The sequence below is a fragment of the Podarcis pityusensis genome, assembly GCF_964106645.2.
Source record: "Podarcis pityusensis genome assembly, chromosome: 8".
In the NCBI taxonomy this organism is placed as follows: domain Eukaryota; kingdom Metazoa; phylum Chordata; class Lepidosauria; order Squamata; family Lacertidae; genus Podarcis; species Podarcis pityusensis.
In genome coordinates this window covers 69596966-69612274 of record NC_138033.1, presented here as the reverse complement: position 1 = coordinate 69612274, position 15309 = coordinate 69596966, and positions in this window count along the sequence as shown.

The following is a 15309-nucleotide window of genomic DNA, read 5'->3' as shown; positions in this document are numbered from 1 at the left end:
TCTCTGCCCTGCCACACAGGAGAAGAGGGGGGAAATATTCTATTCAAAAGAGTTGCTGATAGTGATCTTTTTTCCATTTACTCAGTAGGGCAGAGATCTCCTGCCCCGTGGAAATTTATGAAAGAAGAGAAAAATTGCACAGAAGAGGGTCAAAATATTTGAAACATTTAGGAAAAGGCCAGTCTCTCACCCTTCCCTTCCTTAAAGAACTGTAGCAAATAACAAGCAAATGGCAAAGTAACGTTACAGGCATTTCCCCATCTCCTCACAACACTCCTTCCCCAATCCAGTACAATTCCTCCAGAGATATTCCCAAGTACATCCACACATCTTTGTAGCTGCAGGTCTTGAGGATATCCATCCATAATCAATCAAAATGTTTCTTGAAAAGACAGGTACAGATCATTTTTTAATTTAATTGCACATTTATTCCCATTTTCAAAGCAAGATGAAGAACTAGCAAGTAGTAGATCCTCTTTGTGGAGAAGGAGAACAGGTGGCAGAAAGAAGGCAGGACTGCTCAACTCCTACTTTGCCCCTGTCTTCACTCAAAAGGAAAGTAGTGTCCAACCTGCTGATAACAAAAATAAATGATGTCAAGAGGGAGCTGCAGCCCAATATAGGGAAAGAGGTGGTAAGGGAACACCTAGCTACTTTAAATGAATTCAAATCTCCAGGGCCTGATAAGCTACACCCAAGGGTACCAAAGGAGCTTGCGGATGTAATCCCAGAGACTCTCTCTATAATCTTTGAGAATTCTTGGAGAACAAGTGAGGTCCCTGCAGACTGGAGGCGGGCAAATGTTGTCCTTGTCTTCAAAAAGAAAAGAAAAAAAAGAAGATCTAGGTTAACTACTGACTAGTCAGCTTGAAGGGAGAAGACCCTGATGTTGGGAAAGATGGAGGGCACAAGGAGAAGGGGACGACAGAGGATGAGATGGTTGGACAGTGTTCTCAAAGCTACAAACATGAGCTTGACAAAGCTGCGGGAGGCAGTGGAAGACAGGAGTGCCTGGTGTGCTCTGGTCCATGGGGTCACGAAGAGTCGGACCCGACTAAACAACAGTCAGCTTGACGTCAATAACAAGAAAGTCCCCACAACAGATAATTAACAAATCAGATTGTTTAATTAGCCAAAGGCCTGGGAGAAGAAGGCTTTTGCCTTGCACCTAAAGATATATAGTGAAGGTGCCGAGCGAGCCTCCCTGGGGAGAGTATTGCAAAAGCAGGATAGACCAGGTTTCCAGGTTGCATGGGGCTTTGTACACCAGAACCAGCACCTTGATGTTAGCCTGGTAGCTAATTGGTAGCCCGGTTTCAGCAATGGCATGCGGTGGCAGCGACAGTCTGTCCCAGGGAGCAATGAAGCCAATGAACGCCTGTGCTTACCTTCTCCATGAAGGGTAAAGCAGAAGGGAAGGTCCCTTCTGGCTGCAGTTTTCCAGCAGGACTTGATGAACTCAGAATTGTCATACAGTTAATGAGTAAGGGGTCTACTTTTGAGTAGGTGTCCATTGAGGCTCCTTTGCTGTTAGCAGCTGTGGTCAGGGTGTGGTCTGGGAAGCCAGAGTATATAAGGTCTCAGTCTTCTGGCTCCTAGAAACAACAGTGGCCTGGAGTTTATTTTTTGCAGGTCTTGTGCCTTGCTGAGCACCCAGTGATATTGATGGCGGGCTGTTTCCTGACCTGACCTCTGGATTATGACTGGTTCTTACCTGAAAATCTATGCTTGACCTTGGTTTGCTTAAGCTGTACCAGCAATTCTTCATGTGTTGGTGAGTGGTTTATAGCAACTGGGACTCTAGCTCCTGAGGACACCTACCGGCATGGGGGAATGTGCTTCAGTAGGGTGGCCAGTCACTTAAACATTGCAGAGAGAAAAAGGAATGTATCCCTAAAAGGGATGTTTTTGATTTTGTTTTGCTTATGTTTTTTTTGTTTTTTGTTTTTATATTGTGATTTTATTCTGTGAACCGCCCCTAGACCTGCGGGTACAGGGCAGTATGCAAATTCAATAACTAATAATAAATAATAATAAAAGGAGATCACAGAGTTGGAAGAGACCCCAAGAGTAATCTGGTCCAACCTCCTCCAATGCAGGAATCTCAACTCATGGTCCCCCATCCAGTTTGAAACCATACCAGCCCCTTCTTAGTTTTGCAAATTTGCTAGCAGTTTTGTTGCTGGAGGTCATTTGTACTTGGCAACAAGAGGCTGTTGATTTGTGTTAATTCTTCATGTGTTGGTTAATACGTATAGACGCGCATTTACAAATAACAATTCTAATTTAAACATAAGAATTTGAAATTTAGCAACTGTGGGTAAGACTGTGATCAGGACCTGTGTGATAAATCTGCTGTGCAGGTGCTAATTGTTGGACAGTTTCAAGGCTCCTCCTCCTCCTCTCTTTAAATGCCTTTAAATAGAGGACTGTCTGCTGTAAAGTAGGATACAGAAACCACTCTTCAATTATGTGGTGAAGAATAAACTAGTGGCTCTCCTTTTGAGTGGGAAGCAGAGACAATTTAGCTAATAGACATGATCCTGGATGATGTGAGCACTCTGTTTCATAAGGCCTCACCTTAGGGTGTCTTAGTTAACTTTGCATAACTCCCAGAATTGATGTTGATGGCTGCTCAGAATTGATGTTGAAGCAAGATTGATTTCTGGTATCTTGGCATCTAGTACAAAACAAAACCCAGTTGCCATCTCTTGCACTTGGTTCTTTTGTGGGAACTGGTGTTATACATACTGATTATTCCGGCAATGTTTTTTTTGTTTTAAGCTTATCTTGTAATCTACTTCTGGTATGTGCATTTTAACTTCTGATCTTGCAGCCTTCTTCATCAGGTGCATGGTTAAACTATGGCATTTGCTCCTTTCCAAGGTCGTGAGGGCCAGGGTGGGCTTCAAAAGAAGAGCAGGCCAATTCAAGGCAGGGAAGACGGCCAGTGGCTACTAGCCATGATGGCTATGTTCTGCCTCCACAGCTGGAAGCATTGATGCTTCTGAATTCCAGGAGGGGAGAGGTGCTGTTGCACTCAGGTCCTGCTGGTGGGCTTCCCACAAGCATCTGGTTGGCCACTGTGAGAACAGGATGCTGGACTAGATGGGCCACTGGCCTGGTCCAGAAGGCTATTATACCTGCTGATTCATCATACTCATCTTGGATGGCTTTAAAGAGGAATTAGCCATCATGGCTCTACAGGGGTCAGCAGAGGGCTGGTCCACAGTCCCTCAGACCTTGTGGGGGGCCGGACTATATTTTTTTGGGGGGAAATGAACAAATTCCTATGCCCCACAAATAACCCAGAGATGCATTTTAAATACAGTGGTACCTCGGGTTAAGTACTTAATTCGTTCCAGAGGTCCGTTCTTAACCTGAAACTGTTCTTAACCTGAAGCACAACTTTAGCTAATGGGGCCTCCCACTGCTGCCGCGCCACCAGAGCACGATTTCTGTTCTTATCCTGAAGCAAAGTTCTTAACCTGAAGCACTATTTCTGGGTTAGCGGAGTGTGTAACCTGAAGCGTATGTAACCTGAAGCGTATGTAACCCGAGGTACCACTGTAAAAGCAAGCATTCTACTCATGTAAAAACACACTGATTTCCAGACCTTCTATGTGTCTAATCCTCTTTTCAAGCCATCCAACTTGTCCTACACAGGGCAAGACCCAATGAAATTATCAGGAGCCATGCAAGAACATTAAATGTGTTCTTTGCTTCAATGGGACTCATGCAAAATGACTTTTTAGAGCTTGAGGGAGCACTGTAGCCCAGGGGTCAGCAAATTATTTCAGCAGGGGGCCGGTCCACCGTCCCTCAGATGTTGTGGGGGGCCGGACTATATTTTTTTTTGAGGGGGGGAATGAACGAATTCCTATGCCCCACAAATAACACAGAGATGCATTTTAAATAAAAGCACACATTCTACTCATGTAAAAATATACTGATTCCCAGACCGTCCGCGGGCCGGATTTAGAAGGCGATTGGGCCGGATCCGGCCCCCGGGCCTTAGTTTGCCTACCCATGCTCTAGGCTATGTTCTTCCTCTGCTGTTGGAGGCAGTACACTTCTGAATGCCAGCTGCTGGTGGGAATTGCAAGTAGGGAGAGTGCTGCTGATGCACTAGTGTCCTGCTTTGGGGTTTCGCAAGAAGCCTCTGGGTGGCCCCTCTGAGAACAGCAATTAGACGGACCTTTGGCCTGATCCAACCAGGCTCTTAGGTTTATAGTTGTTGGCTGTTGTGGGAGGTTTTTAAGCTCTTGCATTATGATGCCCTTCTTGCATCCATCATACTGCTATGTTAGTTTGGTTTGTATTTCCATTCCCCACCCCCACCCCCACCCATAGCTGTCAACATTTCCCTTTTTTTAAGGGAAATTCCCTTATTCTGAATAGGATTCCTCTCAAGAAAAGGGAAAAGTTGACAGCTATGCCCCCACCCCCGTGTTCAGCTCTCTCCCTGGAAAGCTAACAGACAATTCAGATGCCCTGTTTTACAGTCTGCCTATAAAGAACAGGGTCTCTTTACCTTTTAAGGGATGCGGGTGGCGCTGTGGGGTAAACCACAGAGCCTAGGACTTGCCGATCAGAAGGTTGGCGGTTCGAATCCCCGCAACTGGGTGAGCTCCCGTTGTTCAGTCCCAGCTTCTGCCAACCTAGCAGTTCGAAAGCACGTAGATAAATAGATAAATAGGTACCGCTCCGGCGGGAAGGTAAACGGCATTTCTGTGCACTGCTCTGGTTCACCAGAAGTGGCTTAGTCATGCTGGCCACATGACCCGGAAGCTGTATGCTGGCTCCCTCAGCCAATAAAGCGAGATGAGCGCCACAACCCCAGAGTCGGCCATGACTGGGCCTAATGGTCAGGGGTCCCTTTACCTTTATCTATAAAGAACAGGTGGGATGCTCACTTTCAGGGTGCAACAGAGGGAGAGCAGGTCAGGAGCAAATCCCACCCTCCTCTTACTTTCTCTTCCTGCATGTTGTTGTCTGAAGGCGTCTATCCCCAGCTTGGCTCCGATACTAAAAGTGATCGTGGTTTAGGAAGAGAGCCAGTGTTGTAGCACCCTGCTTGTGGTTAACGCTTAGCTGGAATGAAATATTCAACGCAGCAATAGAGAAATTAAAATAATAATTTATTTGTCAGACAAATAAATGAGAGGCACAGTGGTATATGGTTACCAAGCTCTGGCCTGGTCTCCTGCCATTATGGCCAGCACTTATATTCCCTCAGCCCAGCCCCCTTGCTCCTCCTTTGGCTGCCTCTGTCCAATCAGCCTGGTTGAATTTCCTATTGGCTGATTGCTATAACCAATCCTAAAAGATACACCCATTTCCTATTGCCTTTTATGGGATACAAAAAGCTATATATTCTTCTATCTATAAATGACAAATAAGTAGTCATATATCTTACATTTGTCTCAACAAGGAACCTTAATTACCAGCTCACCTCTTGCCCTCCTTGCCCTATTGCCCTCCAAAACAGATGGTTAATAATTTTAAATTTTTATCTTAAACAGATGTCAGAGATCTTGGGTTCACATTCTCATGCATCATCAATGAAAGATCTCCTTTTTGAAGGTCTTTAAACAAAGGCCTGACAACCATATATCAGGAGTGCTCGATGGCGTCTCCTGTCTGGCAGGGGGCTGGGCTCGTTTGCCCCTCTGGTCTCCTACAGCAATATGACTCTATGAAATAAGAATTTAACATTTCTTTCTTTCTAGATCCTTTGCATAATTACATTTAAGCCAGTATATTTCATACATTATCATAGATAGCTTTTTAGAAGAATAAATCTTCTCAAAGTAACAGGAAGGAATCAGTTTACAGCCTCAAAATAAAATAGGAAAAAGCCTCTTTTTCTGTTTACACTTCTCCTTCTCCAGCCAGTTGCTCTTGGCCTTTAACCTTAGAAAGATATGGCTCAAGTTTAATGGTTTTTACTATTTACCAACTCTTAATTATGTAGGGTGGTGTAACCTTGCCCTCAGCCTGTAATTCCCTTTTTACGACTTTGAGAATTGTTTTCTGCTATAAATCAGGGGGCCCCCTTGTCCAGGAGGATAAACATCTTGCCAAAGTACTTAGGCAGCTGGTCTTCTGCCTGGCATAAAACATTTGAAAATCTTTAAGCTCATTTTAAAATACAGACCCTAATCAAACTATAAGCCTTGATAAAAATGCAGGCTATGATTAGATACCTCATTCCCCCCTTTCAAGCTCAAGGACCTTCATCCCAAGTGTCCTTGATAGCTTGACCTTCATCATATTCCTGAGGTAAAGCTCTAGATAGGGCCATGATATGAGGTAGAGTTTCATTCGAAATCATCTTGCTAATTGTACTTCTAAAACATGAAATGATACATGGCACCATACATAAAACCATTATTACTACCGTCAAGAAAAACAAGCAAGACAATAGTATCCCTTTGAGTCCCGCAACATTAGGTAACCAGTTGGTGAGCCATCCCATATCCCATCCTTCCCATGTTTGTACTGGGACGTGTGCTATACTCTCCATCTTTGTGGCCAACACACGGATTGCCTCACCATTATCAGAAATGTTAAAGCAACAGGCATTCCCTGTCAAGTTCAAGACTCCACATAGGCCTCCCTGCCTGGCAAGTACATAATCCATTCCCATTTTCAGCTGCAAAATGGCGGCTCTACTTTCATCCAGCTGTTGTGCAATAAGTCTCAAACTCTGGGCCGTTGCATTGGTTACAAGTTCCACTACTGCTTGCAATCGAATTATTCTGTTTAGATTATAAATAGGATCCCGTGCCCCTTGTATGAGCTCACCAGGATTCCAGGAGGCAGGCTCATAATAGGCTATAATGCGCTCTGGTGGCCAATCATCAGTATCGCTCCAACTTTGGGTACTTCCTCCTGCTATATGAGAAATATCAGCGTTTCTTCGTGTACGCTTGGCCGAATTAGTGGGCATAATCCACATTGGTGGTAATACCCATCCCAGGAAACAAGTCCCACTCCATTTGGAAGGGAGCTTCTTGTATGCCCATTCTCCACATATCCACCACAACCATCGGGTCTGAGGTTTTTGGTACGTGGAGTGCAGAAGGCGAAATATCAAAAGGGGTACAGAGTTCACAGTGCAGTATGTTAGATTGCCTTTTTCTGTCACAGTTATGTTCCATACCACTTTCCATGCATGAATAAAAGGAGGTGCACAGGGCAAGGTATTCCGAGTTCGATAGGTAGTACCGTTTACCCAGGTTTGACTATTCTTAATATAATCCCAAGTATAGTGACAATGAGAAGAGCCTATCATGGTAGAATCAGCTGCATCTGATAATTTATGTACACAGAATTCCCCTTGCACAGGTATAACTCGTATTGGTTTAGTTGAGTTCCATCCGGGGAAATTCTGTACTTCTGTTTGGTGTGGCATTTCGCTTACCATACCAATGGCATTTAATGGTATCGGTAATAAGGGCATACCTCCCTCTGAATCATCTGGCCCAAGAGAGCAAACAAGGCAATTGGTCCTATTTGCAACATTGGCTACCATCTCAGCTAAGCCTACCCACATATTGTGGTCATGGCGGAATCCATATTTAGTAAATTTGGTCAGATTCAAGGACCCTTCCCCTTCCCAAGGGATCAGGATTAATAATAAAATCATGTTGATGTGTAGTATATGCATTCCTTCCACAAAAGATTACCTTATTGTGATAGCATAAAAATATTAGCCCCAATATAATTCCCCCAGTGACAGAAATGGGGAACCACCAAGACCAAAACATATATCCCAAGGATCCCCAATGAGTAATATCCTTGATAATTGTTCCACAAGGGGGGGGGGTAGTCAATTAATTGTATTAGAGAATCTTCCCGTTCACAATCGCTGGTTTAGACGCTCCTCAAGCTTCAGGCGTGCGCAGGTCAGCCAGCTTCCAGGTTGTGGCTGCAGCAGGCCGGTCGTCTAATGTTGCCCGTGACCTAGCCCGTTCCCCGTAGGGCTAGATACAGGGTTTTTTGGAGAGAGTCAGTTTTAAAGGATTAGAGGGGTCACCTTTGCACGTCCAACTGCCTTCGGACTTCTTCAAACGGGAGTGATGAATCCAGGGGGTCACCTCAGATACCTTCACCGCTGTTGGAGTAGAGAGCAAGACGGTGTAAGGTCCACGCCACTTAGGTGCAAGTGGATCTTGTTTCCACTCTTTCACCCATACGCTATCGCCAGCCTGGAACTGATGAATCGGCTCGGCAATGCTGCACGGCGTGCGCTCGAGGGCCCACCTGTTAAGAGAAACAAAAACACGGGAGAGAGATTGCACTTGTTCCTGTGTCACATGGTCTCCTATTTGTTTGAGGTCAGCTGGAATATCCTGAACAAAGGAGGGCGGCCTCCCATACAGGAGCTCAAAAGGTGACAACTTAAGTCTTTTTGTGGGTGCACACCGAACACGAAACAGTGTTATGGGTAACACATCTACCCATCCCAATCCCGTTTCCTGGGTTAATTTTGCCAATTGGGTTTTCAGAGTCCGATTCATTCTTTCAGTTTTCCCTGAACTCTGAGGCCTATATGCTGCATGCAGTCTCCATTTCACTTGTAGGACTCGACATACTTCTTGTACTACTTGATCAATGAACGCTGGCCCATTATCACTTCCAATGCATCTAGGTAACCCAAACCTCGGGATCAATTCAGTGAGGAGTCTCTTAGTTACCTCTTGTGCCTTTTCAGTTCGGGTGGGAAAAGCTTCAACCCATCCGGTAAGAGTATCTACAAACACAAGGAGATACTTGAATCCCTTAGAAGGGACCAGCTCTGTGAAGTCCACAATTAGGCTTTCCATGGGGACATATCCCACATGTTGGATTCCAGGAGGTTGTACCGGTCCCTGCCTGGGATTGTTTTTAGCACAAAGAACACATTTCTGTGAAATGCAAGTTGCTAATTGTGATAGGTTAATAATATACAACTTCCGACTGAGACTCTCTCTGGTTGCAGTACCGCCAAGGTGAGTAGATTCATGATAATTTCTTACAATTGTGCCTGCTAGGTGATGAGGTACATAAATCCTATTGTCCGGCAGGATCATCCAACCGTCCTTCACAACCGCTCCTTCCTGTTCAGCCCACTTCCTCTCTTCTGGGGTATAGTGAGGTTTAACTTCTCCTGGAACTACCTCTGGTATGAGGGCTGCTATAAATCCTCCCACAGGCTTTTGGGCTGCCTCTCGGGCTGCTTTATCAGCAGCATGATTTCCTCTGGTTATTGGATCCCTTCCACGTCCATGACCTTTGCAGTGCATTACAGCAATCTGTTCTGGAGCCCATACTGCTTCCAACAGGATTTCTACTTCAGGTCCATATTTCAAGGCCTTCCCGTGGGCTCCGATTAGACCTCTTTCTTTCCATAGAGCACCATGTGCATGCAGGGTTAAGAAGGCATATTTAGAATCAGTATAGATGTTTGCCTTACATCCGGCTGCCAATTGCAGAGCTCTAGTTTAAACCTATAAGTTCAGCTTTTTGTGCTGAGGTGCCAGCAGGCAAAGCTTCAGCTTCCACAACTTCCTCATTGGTGACCACAGCATATCCTGCTCGTCTGGCACCTTCATGCAGGTAACTGCTACCATCAGTATAATATACAACATCTGGATTTTTCAATGGTTCATCTTTCAGATCGGGTCTACTGGAATAAACTTCATCCATTATTTGGAGACAATCATGTGATTCTTCATCATCTACCTCTGGTAGGGGCAGCAAAGTTGCTGGATTGAGCATATTCACTACTCGTAGATGAATCCTGGGATTTTCACACAATAGGCCTTGGTATCTAGCCATCCTTGGGTTCGTTAGCCAATAACTACCCTTATATTCCATGAGTGTCAGAACAGCATGAGGTACATTCACATACATCGTCTGGCCGAAGGTAAATTTATCAGCTTCTTTGACAAGGCTTGCAGTGGCCACTACTGCCCTTAGGCATGGAGGCCATCCTTTTGCTACTGAGTCCAATTGTTTTGACAAATAAGCTACTGGACGATTCCAACTTCCTAATCTCTGGGTCAGGACTGCCGCTGCAATCCCATTCTGTTCATGTACATACAGCTGAAAGGGTTTTTCCGAATTAGGCAGTCCAAGGGCTGGGGCCTCCATAAGTCGTTGTTTGATAACTAAAAAGGCTTGTTGCTGCTCAGGTCCCCATACAAATGGGTCCTTTTCTGCACCTCGAGTGCTTTCATGTAAGGGCTTGGCCAGACTGCTGAAATCAGGTATCCATAGTCTACAAAACCCTGCTGTTCCCAGGAATCCTCTGAGTTGTTTCCTTGTGGTAGGTTCCTTGATAAGGCAAATAGCTTCTTTCCTCTCTGGCCTCAATGCTCGTTGTTGGTGTGAGATGTCAAAGCCCAAATATTTGACCTTTTCTAAACATAACTGTGCCTTTTTCTGGGAAACTCGGTAGCCAGCTTCCCAGAGCAAGTGGAGCAGTTCCTCTGTCCCTTCTTTACAGGTATCAAAATCCTTTGCTGCTAATATAAGGTCATCTACATATTGCAGAACCACCTTTTCTCCAGGTATTGAGGGGTAACTTGTTAGATCCTTCGCCAAGGCAGTGCCAAATAAAGTTGGGGAATTTTTGAATCCCTGGGGCAATCTCGTCCAGGTTAGCTGGCCTTTTGTTCCTGTTAAAGGGTCTTCCCACTGGAAGGCAAATATAGGTTGGCTCTGTGGTGCCAGCCGGCAACAGAAGAATGCATCTTTCAAGTCCAATACAGTAAAAAATGTTGCTTCTGGTGGGATCAAACTCAGCAGGGTATATGGGTTTGGTACATTCGGGTGCAAGGTCTCGATAGCCTGGTTTACGAGCCTCAAGTCCTGTACTGGCCTGTATTCATCTGTCCCAGGTTTCCGAACAGGCAATAGAGGTGTGTTCCATTCTGATTGGCAGGGCTTAAGCAGACCATATTTTAATAGGCGGTCCAAATGTTTCTGGATGCCCTCTGCTGCTCGCCGGGGTAAAGGATATTGCTTTACAGATACAGGGGTAGCCATAGGTTTTAGGGTTACTACAATTGGAGCTATATTCTTAGCCATTCCTGGTGGGCTATTTTCGGCCCATACTCCTGGTGGCACCTGTAGGGTTCGGAGGAGCTTGTTTAACTCTGTATCCAATGTGGGTTGGACTTGCAGGGCTGACATTAGGCGCCATGATTGTTCCTTAGGTACTGAGAGGGAAATTATTCCTGCTGCCTTTGATGGCAGTTTCATTTCTGGACCTCGAGGAGTGAAGGTGATTTGGGCCTGCAATTTGGACAGCATATCTCTACCTAAGAGAGGTATTGGACACTCAGGTATATACAAAAACTGATGGGTTAAACGATGTCCCCCAATCTGGCATTCCAAAGGTTGGAGGAAAGACCTCTTAGCTGACTGACCAGTGGCACTTTTAATGACTACACTTTTGGATGCCTTTTTCTGCAATAGTTCTGGGAGTACTGAGTATTCAGCCCCAGTATCAATCATAAAGTCTATTAAATGGCTCCCTAATTGAATCGTGACCGTGGGCTCCTGGAAGCCTAACTTTATGGAGTCCGGTCGTTCCTAGTCTTGGGTAAAATTCTCCTCTGCCAATCCGATGAAATTGTCCCTACTCCGTCCTTGTCCAGGTCTCTGATATCTTCCATCTCGGATCATTCCCCGTCCCCGTCCCTGGTTTCTTGGGCCGGAGCCTGGGCCTGGGCCTGGGCCTGGGCCTGGGCCTGGGCCTGGGCGTACTTCTTCCAACCTCAGGGGTTCAGGACACTCCCGCTTCCAATGACCCTCCTTCTTGCAATTCGCACATTGATTCCTTCCCAGTGGTGGATTCCTTCCCCGCCCTCTCCCTCCATTTAAGGGGCGGTAGTCTTGCTTCACTGCTGTGGCTAACATCACCATCTTTTCCTTCTGCCACTTCTTCTTCTCTTGCTTCTCAGCCTCATCCCTATTCCGATAAACTCGGCGTGCAATGGCCATAATTTGGCTCATCAGCATCCCTTCCCATCCTTCTGATTTCTGAATTTTCTTACGAATGTCAGAAGCGCACTGGGCCACAAATGTAGCAGTAATCATTCTGCTGTTTTCAGGGGCTTCAGGGTCAAAAGGAGTCCATATACGACAGGCTTCCTGCAGCCTCTCTAAAAAGTCTCCTGGACTCTCATTTGGTTTCTGTTCTACTTCTGAGACTTTAGACATATTAGTGGGCTTCTGGCATGCCCTGCGGATACCTTGCACAAGCGTCTGGCGGTAGGTGGTAAGCCTGGCCAGATGAATTGCATTGTTTGGATCCCAATTAGGATCTTCCAAGGGAAAGTTGTCCCGGAGATGACGGTCAACATTTAAAATATTTCCCACTCTGGCCTGCTCACGCAAATATATCTGTGCCTTTTCAATTATGTCTCTCCTTTCCTCAGTGGTGAACAGAGTATTCAGGAGCTGGCGGCAATCTGTCCAAGTAGGACTATGAGTATTTATTATTGAAGTCACCAAGTCCATCATAGCCTGAGGTTTTTCTGCAAAAGATGGGGTGTGTGTTTTCCAATTCATCAGATCCGTAGTTGTGAATGGAATGTACTGGAGGGTCGAAGTTCGAGGTGGCCGTGGTCCGAGTTGCCCGTTAACCAGCACAGGCTCCTCAAGTGCATCAAATACTCTTCTGAGAGGGGCTACTACGTGATCTTTCTCTTCGCTTTGCTCTAGGGGCCTCAAATCATAGGGGATGGTATTTGTCCCAAGGCGTTCTTTTAGCAGCCTTATACGCCTGGCTGTATTGCTTGCTGACCGATTAAGGTCTCCCTGTAACTTCTGTAATAATTCTCTAGAACTTGGAGGTACAGGGGTTTGGGGTAGGCAATCAGTTGTTCCACTAAAAGAGACTGTAGATGGAGTTCTACTGGGACTCACAGGTGGAATAACCACTTCTGCTTGGGCTTTATTATAGGCCTCCAATGCCTCCTGAAGATATTTATCATAATCTATCAAGGAATCGAGTTCTGTGACTCCAGCCCCATTATTCGTTCCACTTTCTTGCCTTGGGGTTACAACTGGTGGAGTGTTTGGATTAGGCTCCCTTCGATGTGGAGCATAGGGTGGAGGTGGAAGCACCTCTTCCTCTGGTCCCTCAAAAATGGGTTTGAGTTTATTTGGCAATATTCCTTTCCTAGCTTCGGCTTTTACAGCCAATAATTTGCATCGTTTGACTTTGCATTCCCTTATCCATGGAGGATTTTTATTTAATGTGCTCAGCCAAGAATCTATATATGAAAATTGTTCTGGGCACCCTCCAGTTTCTTTGGCGATGTTAGACCAAAGTTTGCTTACTAAATTTATATCAAAGGTTCCCTGAGATGGCCATTCATTATTTTGTTTCGGCCACTCTAATTCACATAACGTTCTCAAGCGCTCTGGCGTCATTTTGACTCCATATGCCCCTGAGAAGGCTTTCTTAAAATTATTTAACATACATTCAAGAGGTGTATTTTCCCCCTTTGAACCCCCAACTCCCATTGTATGGCCCTGTGAAGTATCCACTCAGTCACTCACACACACGCTTCGTGAGGTTCCTTGCCCGGGTGAAGTCGCCTTACCGGGAACCGAAGTACTACCCACTCCACACTCAGGTCAGCTACAAATTGTACTTTCTCACACATACAATGCGCTGGATACTTCACCATACTCTACCTCCCAACCTTTCCTTTCCCTACACCAGATCACCATCTGATGTACCCAACCACCTAGCGTACTCAGTTCCCCTTTACTGAGACGCAGAAGTTTGATCAAGACTTCTCTTCCTCCCAATTAATTGGAGGGCCAAAAACCCCTTAGTGCACTTACCCTTAGTTGGTTGCCTGTTTATTTCTCTGGTTCCCCCCGGTCCGTCGCCGTCGGTGGGCAGGGTATCAGACAGACGAGACTTCTGCGTTCCCCTGGAAAAAAAAACTTTCCAGTGCGCGCTGGGTAAGCAGTGAGTGGTCCTCTCTCTTGTACCCTGCCCAGTAAGGCGAAGGGGCTGCGTTCCAGCAGACCACTTATCCGAGTCGCAGGCACCATAAAATGTAGCACCCTGCTTGTGGTTAACGCTTAGCTGGAATGAAATATTCAACGCAGCAATAGAGAAATTAAAATAATAATTTATTTGTCAGACAAATAAATGAGAGGCACAGTGGTATATGGTTACCAAGCTCTGGCCTGGTCTCCTGCCATTATGGCCAGCACTTATATTCCCTCAGCCCAGCCCCCTTGCTCCTCCTTTGGCTGCCTCTGTCCAATCAGCCTGGTTGAATTTCCTATTGGCTGATTGCTATAACCAATCCTAAAAGATACACCCATTTCCTATTGCCTTTTATGGGATACAAAAAGCTATATATTCTTCTATCTATAAATGACAAATAAGTAGTCATATATCTTACATTTGTCTCAACAAGGAACCTTAATTACCAGCTCACCTCTTGCCCTCCTTGCCCTATTGCCCTCCAAAACAGATGGTTAATAATTTTAAATTTTTATCTTAAACAGATGTCAGAGATCTTGGGTTCACATTCTCATGCATCATCAATGAAAGATCTCCTTTTTGAAGGTCTTTAAACAAAGGCCTGACAACCATATATCAGGAGTGCTCGATGGCGTCTCCTGTCTGGCAGGGGGCTGGGCTCGTTTGCCCCTCTGGTCTCCTACAGCAATATGACTCTATGAAATAAGAATTTAACATTTCTTTCTTTCTAGATCCTTTGCATAATTACATTTAAGCCAGTATATTTCATACATTATCATAGATAGCTTTTTAGAAGAATAAATCTTCTCAAAGTAACAGGAAGGAATCAGTTTACAGCCTCAAAATAAAATAGGAAAAAGCCTCTTTTTCTGTTTACACTTCTCCTTCTCCAGCCAGTTGCTCTTGGCCTTTAACCTTAGAAAGATATGGCTCAAGTTTAATGGTTTTTACTATTTACCAACTCTTAATTATGTAGGGTGGTGTAACCTTGCCCTCAGCCTGTAATTCCCTTTTTACGACTTTGAGAATTGTTTTCTGCTATAAATCAGGGGGCCCCCTTGTCCAGGAGGATAAACATCTTGCCAAAGTACTTAGGCAGCTGGTCTTCTGCCTGGCATAAAACATTTGAAAATCTTTAAGCTCATTTTAAAATACAGACCCTAATCAAACTATAAGCCTTGATAAAAATGCAGGCTATGATTAGATACCTCAGTGTGGTATAGTGGTTAAGAGCGGTAGTGTACCTTGGGCTAGTCACACTTCTCTGAAGTCTCTCAGCCCCACTCACCTCACAG